Below are 20,072 nucleotides of genomic sequence, written 5' to 3' on the forward strand. Positions count from 1 at the left end.
TAAGACAGTATGCTGAATGCCAGATATGGTTTTGCAGTGTCACATGACATGATCTTACTGCCTTACAGCCTCATAGAAAGATACAATGTCTGCCAAATATTCCTATTGTTAATAATCTAGAGGCTTTGGATATTGTTTCAGAGTTCTGGGTCAAAATCACGCCATAGCAGCTCATTGAATTCTGTTAATAAAATTTGGATTTGAAAGCGATTGTGTCCATGAAATTACCATATAAAACCTAGTTCACTAATGTCATTTAGGGAAGGAAATCCGCTGTTTTATATGATCTCGCTTATATGTGATTCCAGATCAACAGCAATGTGGTTGGCTCCTATCAGCTTTCTAAAATGCACTTACAAGTCCTTCACTTCAAGGGCAATTATGAAAGGGTAAAAAAATGCCAGCTTTGCCAGCAATCAGACTACCAGATGACTTAATCATTGATGTCATGGTACCTCAGCACTGGCATTGTTGTTCATAGTTGTTTGATTTTAGTGAAAGCTGGTCCTTGTGCTGTGCCCCAATACCACTTCAGGTCCTTAGCAGTAAGCTTGAGCTGATGACAAGTTAGCTAAGAACACTGCTGAATAATCTGTGAATCCATCAAATCGTTGCACTGTTTTCTCAACTGTAAATCTGCGACAGTTGTTTCTTAATGTAACTAGTGCAACAGAACTTGCCCTGTGTATTTGACTTTGGACATCTTCAATTTTATTTGTTTAATTTCTGGTTCATCGGACAGCCTTCAGCTACTAGTTGTACTAAATTTTGGTTACACTCTGCAGTGGCTTTTTCCATTACCTCCACATCCATAGATTAGATTCTCTACAGTGTGGAAATAGGCCCTTCGGCCCAACAAGTTCACACTGCCCCTCTGAAGAGGAACCCACCCAAACCCATTCCCCTACCCTATATTTACCCCTGACTAAAGCACCTAACACTGTGGGCAATTTAGCATGGCCGATTCACCTGACCTGCACATCTTTGGAGTGTGGGAGGAAACCAGAGCACCCAGAGGAAATCCACACAGACACAGGGAACAGGGAGAATGTGCAAACTCCACACAGATAGGCAGGAATTGAACCCAGGACCCTGGTGCTGTGAGGTAGCAGATCTAACCACTGAGCCACTGTGCTAGCATGGATCTAATCGGATGCTATGGAAGAGTAGTAAAAAGTCTTAAGGCAAGAGACAATATTCTCTTGTGCACATAGTAAAAGGCACAAATGCCAATACTGGAGGCAAGTGCAAATATATTAAAAAATGTGCTGGTTGGGAGACCTATCTAAAACTGGAGGAGTGCTTGAAGATGATGGCATCCATCCATCACGGGAAATGAAAATCTGTACCCATCTTTATGTGACTTCTTGATTGAACATCTTTTGTGGCTGTTCTGGTGAGTACCAATCCCTTTGCAACTGGCACAGTTGTGAGAAAATCTCAGTGACTGCTGAGGTGAGCTTAACTCCTCAGATTCAGCCTGAAAGGCAAGATAAAGTAGACGGATAGAATGGAATTAATCAAGAAAGTGATAACTCCTCCAGACTAGATTAGCAGCATGATAATAGTGAAAAAACCCTAGAAAACAGTAAACATTGATCTAAACAATCTCAATGAAGCTTTGAAGAGATTTCCCTTCCCCGTGCCAATAGCTGAATAAATTTTGCTACAACTTACAAATGCACAGGTTGATTATTGGCAACTGAAGTTGGATGAAAACAGCAGTTTTCCAACTGATGCCATCCAGGAAAGTGTTGCTCATGCTGTTTGGCCTTTCAGAAGAGTATCAATACAGCTTGAAATAGTGACCTTCTCAGAGTGAAGCTATTGTGGATGACCTGCCAGTTTATGGTTGTGGAGGCACAATGGAAGAAGCCATTGCAGTAAACAATCAGAATCTAGTGCAACAAATAGAGAGAACTTGCCAAATGAACTGGAAATTAAACAAGTACAAAGATGTATTGAAGATGTGTGGAGTCAAATATATAGGCCAAATTTTGATAGCAAAATGATTTCATCAGCATTAAGTAACATCTGTAGCAGAGATGCAGCAACCAACAGTTGTGAAAGCAGATGCAATAATTCGACAGATTCACTAATTATTTAGCAATGGTCTTGCCTAATTTGGCATCGGAATATGCTAATGCTCACTGCTAAGGACACGCAGTGGTATTGAGACACAAAACAAGAAGCAACTTTCACTGAAATCAAACAACTATTGGACAACAATGCCAGTGCTGAGTTCTATGATGTCAATGATGAGATTACCTTGCATGACGATGACAGCAATGCTGGACTTGGAACAACACTTCTGCAGCAAGGAACACCCTGTTCTATCTGCATCAAGGATCTTAATACAAACTCAACAATGCAACATTCAGATAGAGAAAGAATGTCTACCTATTGTCTTTGTATGAGGGTATTTTAATTCATACCTGTCTGAGAGAGACAAAATATTGGTGGAGTCTAACCACAAAGCCACTTCAAAACATCTTCCACAAACCAAGTCTATCTGATCCAAAGCATCTGCAGAGAATGTTACTCTCTTCGTTGAGATATTTTAGAAGACAGAGCATAAGGCTTAGGGAGGCATTTTCAGGATGGCAACCTGTAGCTAATGGCACGGAGCGGTGCTTGGACCACAATTGTGTACATTTTAAATTAATGACTTGCGTGAATGTACTATAGCCAAGTTTGCTGATGTTACAAAAGCAGATAAGGATGATACAAAGAGTGCAGAGGGATATGGACAGGTGAAGCAAGCTGGCAAAACCTTGGTAGATAATGTGGAAAAGTGAGATTATGCACATTGGGATGAAGAATAGAGAAATTGAATGTTATTTAAATGAAGAAAGACTGCGGAAAGCTGTAACACAGAGGCATTTTGGAGTCCTCATGCACAAGTCACAAAAAACTAGTATATAAGTTCAGCAGATAATAGAGTAGGAAAATGGAATGTCAGCCTTTATTTCAAAGAGAATGGAGTCTAAAAATAGGCGAGTTTCGCTAAAACTCCACAAAGCATTAATTCCACAGCTGGCATACTGTAAACTGTTTTGGTCCCTTTATCTAAGAAGAAATATACTGAACATTACATTCTGAAAGGGAAAGGTGAACAGCCAGCAGATGTGGTACATGTCGGTTACCAATGCCATGGGTAAAAAAAGAAAGGAAGTAATGCAGTAGCAGTTTAAAAAGGTGGTAAATTAAAGAGGAGGACTATTAACTTTATAATCTCCAGATTACTTCCAAGTCATGTGCTACTGAGTATAGGAATAGGGAGATTGGTCAGATGAACGCATGGCTAAAGGAACGATGGGAAGGAGTGCTTTAGATTTTTGGATCATTGGGGCAGTTTCTGGGGTAAGTGGGACCTATGCAAGCTAGACGGGCACACCTGACCAGGAATGGCGGGACGTTTGTCCGTGCTGTTGTGGAGATTTTAAACTGATTTGATAAGGGTATGTGGCAATCAGCAGATGATAAGTTAGGGCAAAGACCCAATCAGAAGGAATGCCAGGAACAGACACGGGCATGATAAGACACATGAGAGGACTGGAAAGCTAAATTGCATCTATTTTAAGGCAAGGACTGTAAGGTGGGTGAACTTAGAGTATTGATCAGCACATGGGAATATGACATTGTTGCAATTGCTGAGATATGGTTGAAGGAAGGACAGGACTGGCAGCTCAACATACCAGGGTATAGAGATTTCAGGTGGGATGGAGGCATGGAAGTAAGAGGTGGGGCATTGCTTTATTAATAAAGCAAACCATCACTGCAGTTATAGAATGGTATTTAAATGAGGCCATCTGAGTAGATCTTAGGAATAAAATAAGGGGTGATTACCTTGCTGGGATTAAACTAGATTCCAACAGACGGAGGGAGATAGAGGAGCAGATATGCAGGCAAATCACAAAAAGATGTGAGAAACAAGGTTATAGTTGTAGAAATCAACTTTCCTAACATTAACTGGGATTGCTTTTGTGTGAAAGGATCAGATGGGATGCAATTTTTAAAGCTGATTTCAATATCATTAGACAGGATCTGGCAAATATAGACTGAGTGCAACGACTTGCAGGTAGGTCCACATTTGTCAAGTGGGAATCTTTTAAAAGCAATACAGTGAGAATTCAGGGCCAGCATATCGCTGTAAGAGTGAAGGACAAGGGCAGTAGGTTTGATGAACCCTGGATGTCAAGGGATATTGAACATTTGGTAAAGTAAAGGAAGGAAGCATATGTAGGTAACTTGCATTAAAAACAGTGAAAGACCTTCAAAAGTGTAGGAAGTGTAGGTGATTACTTCAAAAGGAAATCAGAAGGGTAAAGAGGGGCCATGAAACATCTTTGGCATCTTTTGGATTACTGAAGAAAGGGTGGGACCCATAAGATATCAAAGGGGCAACTTGTGCATTGAGCCAGATATTGATCAACTGGTATTGATCAACTGGTATCAACTGATATTGATCAACTGGTAAAATGAGCAGAGCATTGGCAGATGGAATTTAATCTCAATAAATGTGAAGATGTATTTTGGTATGGGTAACAGGAAGGATAATAAAAATGAATGGTAGATCCCTAAGGAGTACTGAGGAACAAGAAGTAAGTCTACATTTGTCAAGTGGGAATCTTTTAAAAGCAATACAGTGAGAATTCAGGGCCAGCATATCGCTGTAAGAGTGAAGGGCAAGGGCAGTAGGTCTGATGAACCCTGGATGTCAAGGGATATTGAACATTTGGTAAAGTAAAGGAAGGAAGCATATGTAGGTAACTTGCATTAAAAACAGTGAGATGCTGCCTGACCTGCTGCGCTTTTCCAGCAACACATTTTCAAACAAAGGGACCTTGGTGTACAAGTCCATTGAACCCTGAAGATGTCAGATAGGATGCTTGCCTTCATTAGCCAGGGTGCAGAATGTACGAGCAAGGAAATCTTACTACAACTTTATAAAACATTTGTTGGGCCACTGGTGGAATACTGTGTGCAGTACTGGTCACCACACAATCTGAAGGACTCAATTACACTGAAGAGGGTGCAAAGGAGATTTACCTGGATGTTGCCTGGGATGAAAGGCCTCAATTTAAGGAGAGACTGGTTGGGTTGGTATTATGTTCCTTGGAGTGAGGGAGCTGAGGGAATATCTGTTTGAGATGTATAAAATTATGAGAGGCATAAACAGAGTAGATCATGTGAATCTCTTCCCCATGACAGATTTGTCTAAAACCAGAGGGCATATATTTAAGGTGAGAACCAAATGGTTTAGAGGAGATCTGAGAAAGAATTTTTTTCATCCAGGGGATCATAGAAATATGGAACATGATGCCTGAGAAGGTGGTGGAGGCAGATACTCTCACATCATTTAAGAAGCATTTGGATGAGTACTTAAAATACCAGGCCATCTTAGACAATGAACCAAATGGGATTGGAGTAGTTTGGCGTTTGTTGGTCAGAAGCGACATAGTAGGCCGAAGGGCCTGTTTTGATGCAATATTTCTCTATGGTATTGGAAGCAGGTTCACTAGGTTAATGCTGGTTAGTGAGGGACTCGTTTATGAGGAGAATTGAGTAGATTTGGCCTATAGCTGTCTAGAGAACCTGATAAGGTAGATGTGGAATGATGGTTTCCTCCTGAAGGAGAGTCTAGGGCCAGAGGACATAATCTCAGAAGAAGGGCTTGCACATTTGAGGCAGAGGTTTGGAGGAATTTCCTCACTCAGGGTATAATGAATCTGTGGAATTCATTATTTAAGGGGGCTGTTGAGCTAAGTCATTAAGTATATTCAAGGCTGAGAAAGACAGATTTTTAATCAATAAGGAAATCAAGGGTTAAAGGGAAAAAGGCGGGTAAATGGAGTTGGGGCTCATTGGGTCAGCTGTGATCTCATTCAATGTCAGATCAGATTTGATGTCCAGAAAGGCTGAATTCTGCTTCTATGTCTTATGTCTGATGGTCTTACCATTTTATTTATGAGTAAGAATTTTGCTTGGGACTATGACCAGGTAACTTATGTAATTTGTAAATGTGAATGATATTACATTGAATTTTTGTGATATTGTCTGAAAAGGGAGTCATCTAGTGAAATACAATTGTTCCTTTAGAATACAGGCTGGCTTGCTGTTGTCATGTGGTTTTGGTATCTCTGTTTTAAGTGCTTCTCTGTGAAATCTGTGGGAACCATTAAACACACATTAGTTGAAACAATTTCCAGACCATTATGCCATTAATTCTATCAATTGAAGTTGGAACTGACTGGTTCTGTGTATTAATTTTGAAGCTAAAGGACATTAACGGGGCAAAGAAAGATGGAAAACTTGATGGAAGTAATGAAAAAGTGATGCGTTACTATGTTAGAATTACATTTCACAACTCCTCATTGACCATTAATCCAGGCAATGGTTAATTGCAGCATCAATACGGTGATACCATTTCTTCCTTGTTTTCTTCCCTATGTTAGGATATACAACACAGTGCAACATAAGAATAGGCCCTTCGGCCCACTACGTTCATGCCAACCATGATGCCATTCTGAATTAATCCCATCTGCCTGTGCAGGTCTGCATTCCTCTATTCCCTGGCTGTTCACGTTTCTGTCTAAATGACTTTTAAAAGCTGCTCTATTATCTGCTTCTGCCATTGTCTCTGGCAGCCCTCTCCAGAGTCTGTCACCGACTATGTAAAAGACTTGCCTTGCACATTTCCTTTAAATCTTTTCCTTCTCACGCTAGACCTGTGAAACCCTAGCATTTGCAATTTCCATCCTGGGTAAAAAACTCTGACCTATGCTGTAATGAAAACAATCCAAGTTTGTCCAAAACATAAACAGAAATTGTTGGAAAATCTCTGCAGGTCTGGCAGCATCTGCGGAGAATAATCAGAGTTAAAGATTTGGGTCTAGTGACCCTTCTTCTGAACTGACCTTCAAGTTCTCCTTATAGTTGATGCTCTAAAGCATAAAATTTCCACTGTAATTCTGAGGTCTAAGAGAAGCCTGTTGAATTTTGGTTATAATGAACAAATTGAACTACAAAAAGCAATTGGTATGTACATAGATTGGCACCCAGCCAAAAGCAATGCCACAAAATTCAGAATCATCTTTGCAACAAATTTATAACTCTGACCCCTAACTCTGTACCCCAACCTCACCTTTCCATTTAGCCCAATAAGCAGGAAGTATGGGGTGGTGCTAACATGGGAGGGAAGGTGGTTTGTTCCATGGCTGAAACCTTGCAATTTACATTCTTAAGAACCCATTCTCTTATCAAGTATACACAAACAGCTCTCTTTATCATTACATCAGGACAAAAAACATTTTTACAGCCAACAATCCTTATAATCTAATTGTATATGAGCACCAAAGAACCTTTACCTCCACTATTGTCCAAAAACACATTTTACAAATGGCAATCCAACTTATCCAAATTATCTGTAGTATGTATTATTCGTTTGCATAAGAGGAGAATTAAGGACAGTTCCACTGAATGAAAGAAAAAGATATGTCCACTTCAATTATACAAGGTACTTTTAGCCCGTACCTGGTGGGTTTGGGTTACATTCTCTGTTACGGTTGTTAACGTTTCAAATCCAAACCCAGGTCTCCTCAAATTCACTCAGAGTTTTTAATGCAAATAGGAAGATTCATGAGTGACCAATCAGCTCTCAGGATAGATCAACCATGATAACTTTTCCAAGATGGCTGTATGCCTCAATTTTAAGACATCAACAACTTACGTTGGAATGAAATCATGTATCAGATTGCACCACTGTTCTGCGAAATGTAACATTCAGAGCTCACTGGGTTCCAAGAGTTGTTGGGTGGCAACATTCAATTCTGCCCTGCGATAGGGGCAGGAGATTTTGTCATATTTTCAATGGGTGCATAAGTGGAGTTCAAATGAAACAGAGACCTAAGGGCAGTTAGTTGAAGACAAAGATGGGGCAGACTGTATTTTAGGATTCCTCAGAGTTAGGTGTACTGATGGGAACCACACAGATTGTATTTCTTTGGGGAGTCAAAGAGCACTTAATTAGCTCTGTGTAATCAGGGCTCAGGTCTTTGGCTCTGTGTTATGGGTAGCTGTGAAGATCTCTGAAATAACCCCACAGAGGCCACTGTCCTATAACCAAGTCGCCCTTTATTTACATGAGGAGAATCCTTGACAGTGATCCAACTCCCTCAGAGCCAGCTCTCAGAGTGAACAGGATGTCTGACACTCCTATTCTTCTCTGTCAGCCAGGGCTCCCTGTTTGGACCAAATTAACAGCCCCAATCAGGGAACTCATACTCTATGAGGTCCTCCTGGCTGACCTTGTTACAATCATTACAGGCTCAATAGGAAGCCTGTGAGCCATTAGTGGCTTTTGGTGCAGCTTAGAGATGAGGCCATAAATAATATCGTTTCATACAATGCAGAAAGTTCAGAGCTCAAGGAAATCCCAGGGCATATGTGGCTCAGTGAAGCTAGTTTTGGTGGAGAGCTGCTTATGAACATGTACTGGATTGCAGTTTTGAAGTCCAATTTTACATAGACCCAGGAAAGGATCAGCAAGGAGTAGTCATTGAGGTAGCCTATAACAGGGTTTGGGGGAATGAGAGGTGAGGGGTGTTTGGGCAGGAATGGCGGAGGGGCGGGGTGGGGGGAGGGTAAATATTCTCAAGACACATCAGAAAAAGATGTAGTATTATTATCACTTGTGAAGTGTAATGAGATTTTATGACCTACCATGTCATTAGTGTCAGGGAGGAGTTGCTAAGAAATCCATGTAACCTCGATTACATTTGCTATTTGATATGTGGTGTGGAGATTTCAATCACCCAATATTCCCCATGTTTACCATATATTAATTCTGGAGCTAGAAATAGGTTGTACATTCATTGTAGACTGTAGCTTGTTTGGTACTGAAGTTTGTTCACAACCATGTAATCTTATGGTTTTATTCTCTTCCTAAATCCCTGGATCTCATTTTATGTCTAGTTTAACCATAAAAGGTCTATTAGTCCATAACCATATTATAAAACAAAGTTGGTGGCCTGATCTGGGGTCACAGCATTTAACAGTTTAACGTAATAAAGCATCCCAAGCCATTTCATTATAAAATGGTAACCTTAAAGTGCATTAAAAGGAAGAAAGTAAGATAAGAGGCAGGGAGATGTAGAGAGAGAAGTTTTGAACCTGGGGCTTAGGCAACTAAGGACATGGGAGCATTGATTGCAGGTTGTTGTTTTTAATTATTGACTGGATTTTCGTTAGTTGAGAGTGTGTTGCTGGAAAAGCACAGCAGGTCAGGCAGCATCCAAGGAGCAGGAAAATCAACATTTTGGGCCGGAGCCCTTCATCAGGAATGATCAGGTTTTCTTTACACCAGGAAGATGGAGTGGAAATTAAAAATGAGAAATGCTGGATATCCATAGATTAAGTGTCTTTATAACACTGGCTGGGGACCAGAAAGAGCAGGAGTCCATCTTCGAGGGCTAGCAGCTTTCGCTTTAAACAAATACTCCCCAATTTGAAATTCCTGAGCTCCTCCTGTAAAGTTTCCCCACAATCAGTCATTTATTTTGTTCTTTTGTGGGATATGGGCAGTAGGGCAGGCCAATATTTATTGTCCATCCCTAACTGCTCTTGATCTGCTGCAGTCCTTCTGGTGTGGGACACAACATAGATGGCAGAAAGGGTGTCCTTCCTATCCCCGAACCCTGACATTACACATTAATAACATCCACCCTGCTCCTGTATGCTTCCCATGTGGAATTCATAAGGGGGGCATACAGGACATTGTCAATAAACTTCACTTCATTGTTAATCATGACCTCTAACACTGTTCCTGTTTCCCTCACCATCTTTCTTGCCACCTTCACAAATGCTTCTGTTATCCCCCACCCCTTGATTCCTCAGCCTTGATTCCTCCATTTTGGCAGTGATCTCTCCCCCACTGTTGTTACACGCCCCCACCTTGCACCTTAACAATCAACAGATGGATAACCAGGACAGGATTCACCTCAGACCACTGATCAACTTCAATAAGCTGCCCCTAGATGTGACTGACTAGAAGTCCAAGAGTGTTGTTTCAGTCCCTTGATTCCTTGTGGTAGACCATATATGACACTCCGCTGCCCATTCCCCAGAGTGCTATTGGACAGACCCCCTGATGGTGAGCCTTCTAAATGGACAACTGACCGTGTTGAAGCTCTCAGACTGTTTGCTGACTGTGTGCTTGCACTTGTTCTCGGTTTAGTCAAGGGGGTGTGTTGCTGCCGGCCTAGCCCCAATAGTTTCTGACATGATGGTTCACTTGAGTACACTTGCAGTGCGTTTGTCATGCAGGCAGTTGGCACAGATTTTATGTTTTCGTTTTGGTGTGCCTGACAGCAAGATGTCCCTACTACCTGACACATTGCTCCTGGCAAGCAGCATGTCTATGTGTGTGCACAAAGGAGCATGTCAATACAGCAGTACAGATAGATTAGATTAGATTACTTACAGTGTGGAAACAGGCCCTTCGGCCCAACAAGTCCACAGCGACCCTCTGAAGAGCAACCCACCCAGACCCATTTCCCCACATTTTTCTCTGCACCTAACACTATGGGCAATTTAGCATGGCCAATTTTTGAACTGTGGGAGGAAACCGGAGCACCCTGAGGAAACCCATGCAGACATGGGGAGAATGTGCAAACTCCAAACAGACTGAGCCCGGGTCTCTGGCACTGTGAGGCAGCAGTGCTAACCACTGTGCCACCACGCTAGCCTTTGGATCTGGCTGAAGTGCCAACATGATAACTGTCATGGCAAGGCAAGTAGATGCTAAACAAGCCAGCGGGCAACCTGTTCCAATCTGTGAATTGGGTGCTTGACCCTGAGTGCAAAGTGTCCCTTTCAATTCTAGAGCATGGTATTCCTGAAATTCCTGTAATTCTGTGTTTGCGCAATGGCCTGCTAGTGCATCTGAGAGGAGCCATGATGGTTGTGAGGGGTCGACAAGCTTCAGATGCCAATGTCTGTGGATGAAGGGTGCATGCGCCCATTGCCTGTGGATCATGCTCCTGAGATGCTGTTTCATGGTGAGAAACCTAAGGCTTTCTGTAACCTGTGGCAACCTGATGGTGCCAGTTACTCTCGTTTCTACGTCAAGGCTTATCGATGGCTAGCTTCTTTCGCACATTTTGTAAAATTGCTGTTAAACAAGGTATAATCTCCCTTAATTGATAACTCACCACTGTCAAGTGATAAACTCACCTCTCCATTCCACAAAATCATTAAAGATGGAACAAGAAGATGCTCCTGACGTTGAGATCAGCCTTGCTAGACATCTCAGCTGATTCTGCCACAAATCTGCTTGTGTCATTCAGACCTCTATAAGACTCCACCTTAGGCTTTTTTCCTCTCTTAGTTTATAAATTATCAGACTTATTGAACTCACCCATCACAAGTTAACATACTGGGATTGGATTCCACAAATGTCTGGGTTTTAAAGTCTAGCAATAAACCACTGAGCTAGAATGTTTGCAGCACAAAACAAAATGAGCTTTCCAAATAGATGCCATGCCAAAAATGAGAAAAAAAGGGAAAACATTTATAATTAGAACTGTTTGAAGCACAATTCAAAATAGCTATTCTTGATTCATTTAATAACAAATATAATGAATCATATGGCAAATGTTATGAAAAGGTGAGGGGTCATCAAGACCCAGAAAGCACCTTTGGCTCCCCACATGCTCTGCAATTCTCAGCCACGTAGGTCATAAAAGCTCCCAGATCCTTCACTATAGTCTTATGAATGTGGTCTCTATAGTAACTCAGATCCTGACATCAGGTTATATTATGATGTATCTCTGTCTCCGTGGCAATTTAAGAATCTATTTTCATGGTCTCCGTGGTAATCTTGTTTTTTTTTATCATTTCATTTGGTAACCTTTCCTACCACATACTGCAGAAATGGCAATATACAGAGTGTGACCACCTCATTGCCACACCTCCAGTACATTCATGGTTTGCCCTTTCAGGCAATGTCACTAAATTATAAAATTATTTTGAGTGGTCTTTTGTTATGTTTGCTCTCCCATGGTCTGACTGGTCATGCAAAGGAACTGGAGTTTGATCATAATTTTAACAGAGGAAAGAAGTCACGTTTAAGTAAGTACATTTTCTTCGATGCTACAAATGTTTCTTCTTTGAACCAAAAAGTTTCATTTGTTTAGTGCCTTTCATATCCTCATAACATTCTAACACAATTGGCCACCAGTTAACTGCTTTGAAGTACAGTGGCACAGTGGTTAGCACTGCTGCCTCACAGCGCCAGAGACCTGGGTTCAATTCCCGCCTCAGGCGACTGACTGTGTGGAGTTTGCACATTCTCCCCGTGTCTGCGTGGGTTTCCTCTGGGTGCTCCGGTTTCCTCCCACAAAGTCCAAAGATGTGCAGATCAGGTGAATTGGCCATGCTAAATTGCCCGTAGTGTTAGGTAAGGGGTAGATGTAGGGGTATGGATTGCGCTTCGGCGGGGCGGTGTGGACTTGTTGGGCCGAAGGGCCTGTTTCCACTCTGTAAGTAATCTAATCTAATCTAATCTAATCTAATCTAATCTAATCTAATCTACAGTCAATATTGTAGTACGGGTAAACGTGAGAACCAATTCATACAAAGTATGATTGCACTACTGACTGTGATACTAAATAATATGTTATTGTTGACGGATGTTCGCTGAGGGATAATTGTTGGCCACGCCCTGGGAACCTTGATTTAGCATCCATCCAAAAGATGATAAAGTGTAATCTCAACCTGCATTGTATGACCATGTCAGGACTGAAACTTGAGCCACTGGCTGAGAGTTGTCAATATTTTTGTAAGTCCTAAGTCATATGTTGCCTCAAAAGTGAGTGACTGCAAGCCACCAAAGAACATATATGTCTCTCAGATGGTACATTTGATAGGGGTCTTGATGGGGGAGTTCATGTTCATACTGAAGCATGTGGAAGAATTGTATTCAGATCCTGATAAAATGTTGCAGGAATTATTGTCTAGTTTGAGAAAAAAAGATCTCAAGAGGGCATTGTGGCCATTTCTGGAAGGTTAGTGGAGTATATCAGTGTACCAGATGATTTCTGGAGCCAATATCATCTAGGGCAGAGGAACTGGTGCGAAGTGAAGTGGTAAAGTTTTTTGCTGTTTATGAAAGAAGGGATAAAAGGGTTGAAAGAGATTACAGTTGGAATCATAGAACTGTCTCAGGACAGTAGGAGACCATTCAGCCCATCATGCCCATGCCATCCCTCTGAGAGGGAGTTACTCAGCTAGTCCTACCTCCCTGCTTTTCCATGTAATCTTGCAATATTTTCTCTATAAGAGACCATCAAATTCCCCTTTGAGCACCAGGATTAAACCAATGTCAGCCACACTTTCCAGATCGCAAATGATTGCTGTATAAAAGTTTATTCATCATGTCATTATTTCTTCTTTTAAGTTTTGAATGAATGAATCAAGTAACAATAATTATTAGGTGTCTACATGTAATGGCCAACATAGATTTCCGAAAGGGAGGTCATGTTTGAAGATCTAGAATAGAATAGAAATTTATTGTCATGTATACTTTTAAGTGAAAAATATAGCTACAAGTTTTATAAGTCGCCCTACCACAGCACCTATATTAATGACAGAAGTCAAACATAATTAAAAAAAGTAAAATTAAGACAAAGTTCATCACAGTTAATAGCTCCTGGGCTCAGGGAAAGCCAATTAAGGAACAATTAAATTGAATAGTTAAAGATAATGGCCAGGATCTCGTGAAGTGAGACTGGACGCAGAGACATCCAAAGGTGTGAGCAGCTGAAATACACAATTAAAGGCCCCTATCGGAATCATTTTATATTATCATTCATATTTTGGCAACAATGGGACAACCTCAACCGACCACCTCATTCTGCATGAGGAGGTTGCCAGCTAAACAGGAATAATCTCTCAGGAGCTGCTCAAGGGTGATGTGACAAAGGCCAGGGATCACAGGCAGGGAAATCCCAACCACTTCCTTTGAGGGCTTTACCTTCTAACACTCAGTTCTGTAAATTTTTAAAATTCACGGCTAACTTACCCAGCCTAGTTAGTGAGGTCTCCTATATATCTCTGCAGTGAGCACCTTTCCCCATGGTAGTGCTGAGGCTTCAGAGCTGCTGGGTTGAGGGTGGTCTGGCAGCATTAGGAGCATGCCAATGTCCTTCATTGGCATCTTCCAGGGCATGAATGATAACCACTACCACCCCCCAGCTCTATGTAGAGGAATTTTATTTGCTGGATTATTTAATCCAGATGCTATTGCAATTCTGCACCTTTAGGTGCTGTTCCTGTGTTTAAGGTCTTTTCCACATTTGTTGAATTTCATTTTTCCTCAGGGAGCAGCCTGGCTGATGTGAAGTAGTTGTCTCAATTACTTGTGACATTGAGCATGACTGGGGGAATTAGGCAGAGATTACGCCGAGGAGGATAAGTTGCTAGAAGAAAATGGAGGAGAAGACTCTTCACTGAAGGTCTTCAGGGAGAATATCGCTTTGAGAGCATTTGCTGGAACGCAGGCATTCAGAGCCAAGAATTCTGAACTTTCTTGCCTTCCAAGTGGTATTGCATGACGACAATCTGAGTTTCCAACGCAGCATTCAGACTTTGAATTGAAGTTGTTGGTGCTGCAATGGAAGCTGCAACAGCAATGATCAAATGTTGCATCTTGGTTGGGTCCACATGTATGCTGCTAGCAGTAACTCCCCCATTCCACGCTGCCAAGGGTGGTTTCCAAGCTCAGTGTATATTCCTATGCCAAGACAGTGCTGATTCATCCACGTTCCTTGCCATTTACTTCATGCTTTCTAGTAGGCTTCCCACTGAAACAAGTATTTGGATGTGTACACCCATCAGCCTTCTGTCAACAGGTCCAGCAATTTAAGACCTCCAGCAAAAACTATATGCAACATCATGGCATTGTGTGTGCCTATACACACCTTTACTTGCTGTGCTGGCTGCAGTTCTCATGTGTTGCTGTGTGCAGATCACGCCTAAATCCTATCCTCTCATTTATATGCAATGTCAGTATCTGACTGCAAATGAGAAACTGGATGATGATGTTTCTGTATTGGCTTCTTGCTCCTCATCCACCACCCAGTCAGTTTTCTTGTGTATTGGAAATGAGAAAGGGGGGAGGTTTGTAGCAAGGGGAGAGGATTGTAGCAAGGGGAGAGGAGAGTATAGAAAGCCTGACTTTACACCATCCAGAGGTTTTCAGTCAGAAAAGATTGCGAGATGTGAGAAGGCGGGTGCTGTCACCTTCAAAGGTTTTAGTCTGCCTCGGGTCACAGTATTAGCAACAACTCTTTCTGTAAAGACAAACAGTGTCTCTTCCATAGAGATTGAAACAAGCAGTCAAGCCCCTTCCTGGTTAACACCTGCTGCCTCAGAACCTGAACCTTTTCAAGGAGAGAGGGGCTTTTGTCGGTGAACTCCATACAGTCTGTTCAGATGATGTGGCTGTTGTGGTTGAATAACAACCATAGTGCACAAACTATGTGGTGCACATGTGAAGCTTGCAGGAGTGCTATCTCTATCAGTATGGGATTAAGTATCAGAATGTTAGCTATGACTTCTTAAACTTTTGGAGTAGATGAGTTAGTTCCACTCTATCCCAATAACTTCCTGTGTTTATTTCCTTCAAGCACTCATCTAATTTCTAATTGATAAGCAGTAATGCCAAGAACCAAACCACAGCTAACACATCTGGTAGCATAATATTGGACAATCTTTTAGCTTCCTCATTTTCTCTCACAGGCATGGTTATTTCAGGATCAAGAATTATGCTGCCTACTTTATATGGTCACTGTATAGTATATATTTATATCATCCACTGGATGCTCTGTTAGATTTTTCTCTGTGTGGAGAAAGTAAAGTTGCCATCGCCTTACCAGACCACAGAGAGAAGACTAGTGGTAGTTTAACCTAAGGGTCATCATGTCTCAGGCAAGTTTGAGAAGGCAGAATGTTTGTGATAAGCTCAGCTGGTGGAGGATTTGAATCCATGCCGCTTGGCATCACAGGGCCATTGCCAATCCATCCAGCCAATTGAGTGCTCAGGTGTTGCATTGTTGGGAAGAACACAACATCATGGATAACATGCAGGGTTTGTAAATATGTTATTGCAATGAGCTCATCTAACTCATTTTAGACAACTGCATAGCAAATTTTCAAATATCATTTTGATAACACTGGAGAATGTTATTCTTCTTAAATGGTTCATTTACGGTTATGTTGCTTGTGTGAAATTGACAGCTTGAAATTTGTTTGACCTTCACAGCTTTGCCCCCAGCACAAAACAGTCAGGGACTTATGAGAGTTTAGCAGCTGCCATACAATGGAACATCTGGACTGTGATGTCAGTGTACACTGATGCTCCATTTTTAATTACTATGAGATCTCCCATAGTACTGGTCACTTTGTTAAAGGATCTTTGTTCTAAAAGGGAAGAGCATTATACAAGTATAAAAATAAGCTACAAAAGTAGGCTACTCAGTCCTTCAAGTCTGCTCCACCATTCAATAAGATCATGGCTGATTTAATTTTAACTTCAAATCCACATTCCTCCATGTCCCGGATAATTTTTCATCCCGATTGTAATCACAGTTTATCTATCTCTGCTTTAAAAATGTTTAAAGGTTCTGCATTGATTGGCATTCCAAATGGAGTTCCAAAGAATGGAGTTTCAAAGATTAACAACACTCAGCAATTTCTTTGTCTTATTTCTGTGTTAAATGGGCGTCCCCTTATTTTGAAACTATGACCCTTAGTTCGAGGTTCTCCCACAAGTGGAAACATCCTTCACCAATTCATCCAGTCAAGTCTCCTTTGGATCTTATCACAGAGTTGTTCTGGTGGAGAAGGAGGCCAATTCAATCCATCATTTGTGTACCAGTTATATAACCCAGTGCCAATCACCAGCTGTTTCCTCATATCCCTGCATTATATTTCTATTTATATAATTATCAAATGCTCTCTTGAATGTTTCAATTCAACCTGCTTCCATCACATTTCCAGGCAGTATATGTCATTTCCTAGCTTTTTCCCACATCACCCTTGCTCCACATGATAAGTAGGAATGGCTTCTCCCTATCTACTAGTGGATTTTGTAAACCTCCAACAAATTTCCTGTCAGCCTTCTAGTCTCCAAGAAGAAAAATCCCAACTTCTTCAATCTATCCTCATAACTGAAATGGCTCCTTCCTGGAACCATTCTCGTAAATCACTTCCACATGCTCTCTCCAATGCATTCACAGCTTTCCTATTATGTAGTACCCACAACTTTACACGATACTCTCGTTGAGGTCTAGCCAGTGCCTTATACAAATTCAACACACTTCCTTGCTCTTGTACTCCATGCTCTTATGAATAAAGCTGAGAACACTGTATGTTTTATTCACTAGTCCTGCCACCTTCAATAATTTATGCATATATACAGCCATGTCCTTCTGCTCCTATCCCCCTTTTAGAATTATAGCCCCTCATTTTGTACTATCTTTCAATGATCTTCCAACTAAAGTGTATCGGCTCACATCTCAGTGCATTGAACCTCATCTGCCACCTATCTTGCTACTTCTCAAAATGTCCTTTTGGAGTTCCACACCGCCATCCTCACAGTTTGTATTTCTTCCAATTACAAATCCCATTATTTCTTCTTTGATATCCTCTCCAACCATGTGATTACTATTATAGGGCCTGAACACAGATCCCACAAGTGAGCTCTTACCTTTATCATTCTTTATCTCTAGCTGGCCTGTGTCTATATCCTTGTTTCTTGGATTTAGATCATCCCTCTCTATTGTGCTAATATCATCTTTAAATAGCAGAGCTACTCCTCCACATTTTCCTAACTTCTAGTCCTTCAACATGTCAGATAGTCTTCAATATTCAAGTCTCAATCTAGGTCATCCTGCAGCAATGTCTCAGTAATGGTCACCAGGTAGTATTTATTTAACTCTTTGTACTACAAGTTCAGCTGTTTGTTTGAAATCCAATGTGCGTTCAGTACAAGGCCTTTTTATAACCTCTGGTCTTACTCACTGATTTAGTCCTTGATCTGCATTCTCTGTCCTTTCCAGACATTATCTGTTTATCTTTTCCCACATTAATTCCTTCCTTTGTTGCCTTTCCCCCACTCTTTGGTTCACCACAACTTCCCAAATTTGAGCTCTTCCATACACTATTTGGTTTAAAATCTGCTTTACTTCCTTCGTTATGTGGTTCCTAAGAAAACATTAGTCTCAGTATAGTTCAGGTGTAGACAATCCCAATGGTATAGATCCCATTTTCCCCAGTATTGGTGACAGTGCCCCTCAACTGGAACCCACTTCTCCCTTACCCTTAAGCCACGCATTCATCTGTCTAACCTTCTGCCAATTTCTATGTGGCTCAAGTAATAATCCAATGATTATTACTTTGACATTCTTCTTAATTTGGTGCCTAGCTTTTTATACTGACCATGTAAAACCTCTACACTAGTTCTTTCTCTATCATTTGTACCTACCTGGACCACAACAATGGGACCCAGCCCTTCCAACTTCAAATTCTTCTCCAGCCCCTAGCAGATATTCTGAACCCTGGTACCAAGGGTCTGGACTCAGGGGTTTTGCTACGGAGACCTGCATCAATTCCCCTGACTATGCTGTTCCCTACTATCACTACATTCCTTTGTCTCCCAACTCTTGATTGTCCTCCTGTACCATGGTGCCATGACCATTTAACCCATCCATCCCACAGCCCCCGGTCTCAACCTGACAAGCTGAGGGCACATCAAACCTGTTGGACATATGCAGAGGCTGACCCTCCACTCCTTTCCTCTGACTGCCCTTAGCTACTTCATTTGCAGTCACACCCTCCTGTCTCTGACCACTGGCAGCATCAGAACACTCTTTTCTTAAGAGGTGTGACAGTCTCCTGGTACAAAGTATTCAGGTAACTTTCCTCCCTCCCAGATGCATCGCATTATTTGTAGTTCAACCTCCAGCCAATAAGATAAGCTTGCCATAGTCCCAGAGGGCTGCTATCTCATCAGAGAGAGACAAAGGTGGTTTAGCTTGAGGGCCACCACGTCTCAACAGTAAGGAGAGAGGCTGAGAAGAAGAGTTCTTCATGGTAACATCAGCTGGTCAGGAATCGAACTGTACATTGCAAACCAACCATCTGTCCAATTGAGCTAACCGACTTTGAAACTCTGTGCTGCAATTGTTTCAATATCAAACACTGTAGATAACTTTGCCCTAGGGCTCCCATATACTACAGCTTTGAGACAGAACCTTTTCTACCATTCTTCATGAGTTTTTAATTATTTAGTTATTCTATTAACTAATGTTGCCTTTTATGTATGATATTGACAAACACATTGGTGGTAAAGTTATGTTAAAACTTCAGAATTAAACAAGCTTAAACCAATTAATAGATTGGTGTCGGTCAGATTGTGGTCTGATATTTGGTTTGCCTGCAAGTTCTGTCTTTCTAATACCAGCCAATGAACTCATAGACCTTTTGATCTTTCACACGTCTTGTTTCTTTCAACAAGATCTGACTGACTTCTCAGATTATTTTAAAACAACATATAGATGCTAAAATGTAGGTGTGTGTTTTTTTTGATGGATATCAAATCTAATTGAAATGAAATAAACATCAGGTGAATTCATACAGAAGTCATCTTAGTTTGGATTTTGTTCTTATTCTCTAGACTAGCTCTCAATATACTTCTCTCTGGTACATTTTTGATGCACAGTGTTTGTAGTAGTAAAATTATGCATTATAATCCAATGTAAGGAATATTATTTCACCAGAATAAGGATAAGGATGTTATGTCATGTAGTTCACATATTTTAAAAATCAGGGCTACAGATTTTGGTCATGAAGTAAATCAAATTAGGAATAATGTAATTTTTTTATCACCACAAATTGGTGACAATCACTCTGTTTTTGTCTCTGAAACTCAAAAGCGAATGCAAAATTGATTTTCAAACTTTCTTGGTCTCGCCATCACCAATTCTATCTGTTGCAGATGCACTTGGCCA

At 41.1% G+C, this 20,072-nt stretch overlaps 1 protein-coding gene across 1 annotated transcript in view; it reads left to right on the plus strand.

Moving 5' to 3' along the window:
* Positions 1 to 12,036: 12,036 nt before the first annotated feature.
* LOC140458933 (uncharacterized) overlaps positions 12,037 to 20,072 on the plus strand; it is a 206,287-nt gene continuing 198,251 nt past the window's right edge. The window contains exon 1 of the mRNA XM_072553670.1: positions 12,037 to 12,132. The gene's annotated coding sequence lies outside the window, so the exon portion shown is untranslated. The remainder of the gene's footprint in view (positions 12,133 to 20,072) is intronic.

This window comes from Chiloscyllium punctatum, chromosome 3, assembly GCF_047496795.1.
Source record: "Chiloscyllium punctatum isolate Juve2018m chromosome 3, sChiPun1.3, whole genome shotgun sequence".
NCBI classification, from domain to species: Eukaryota; Metazoa; Chordata; class Chondrichthyes; order Orectolobiformes; family Hemiscylliidae; genus Chiloscyllium; species Chiloscyllium punctatum.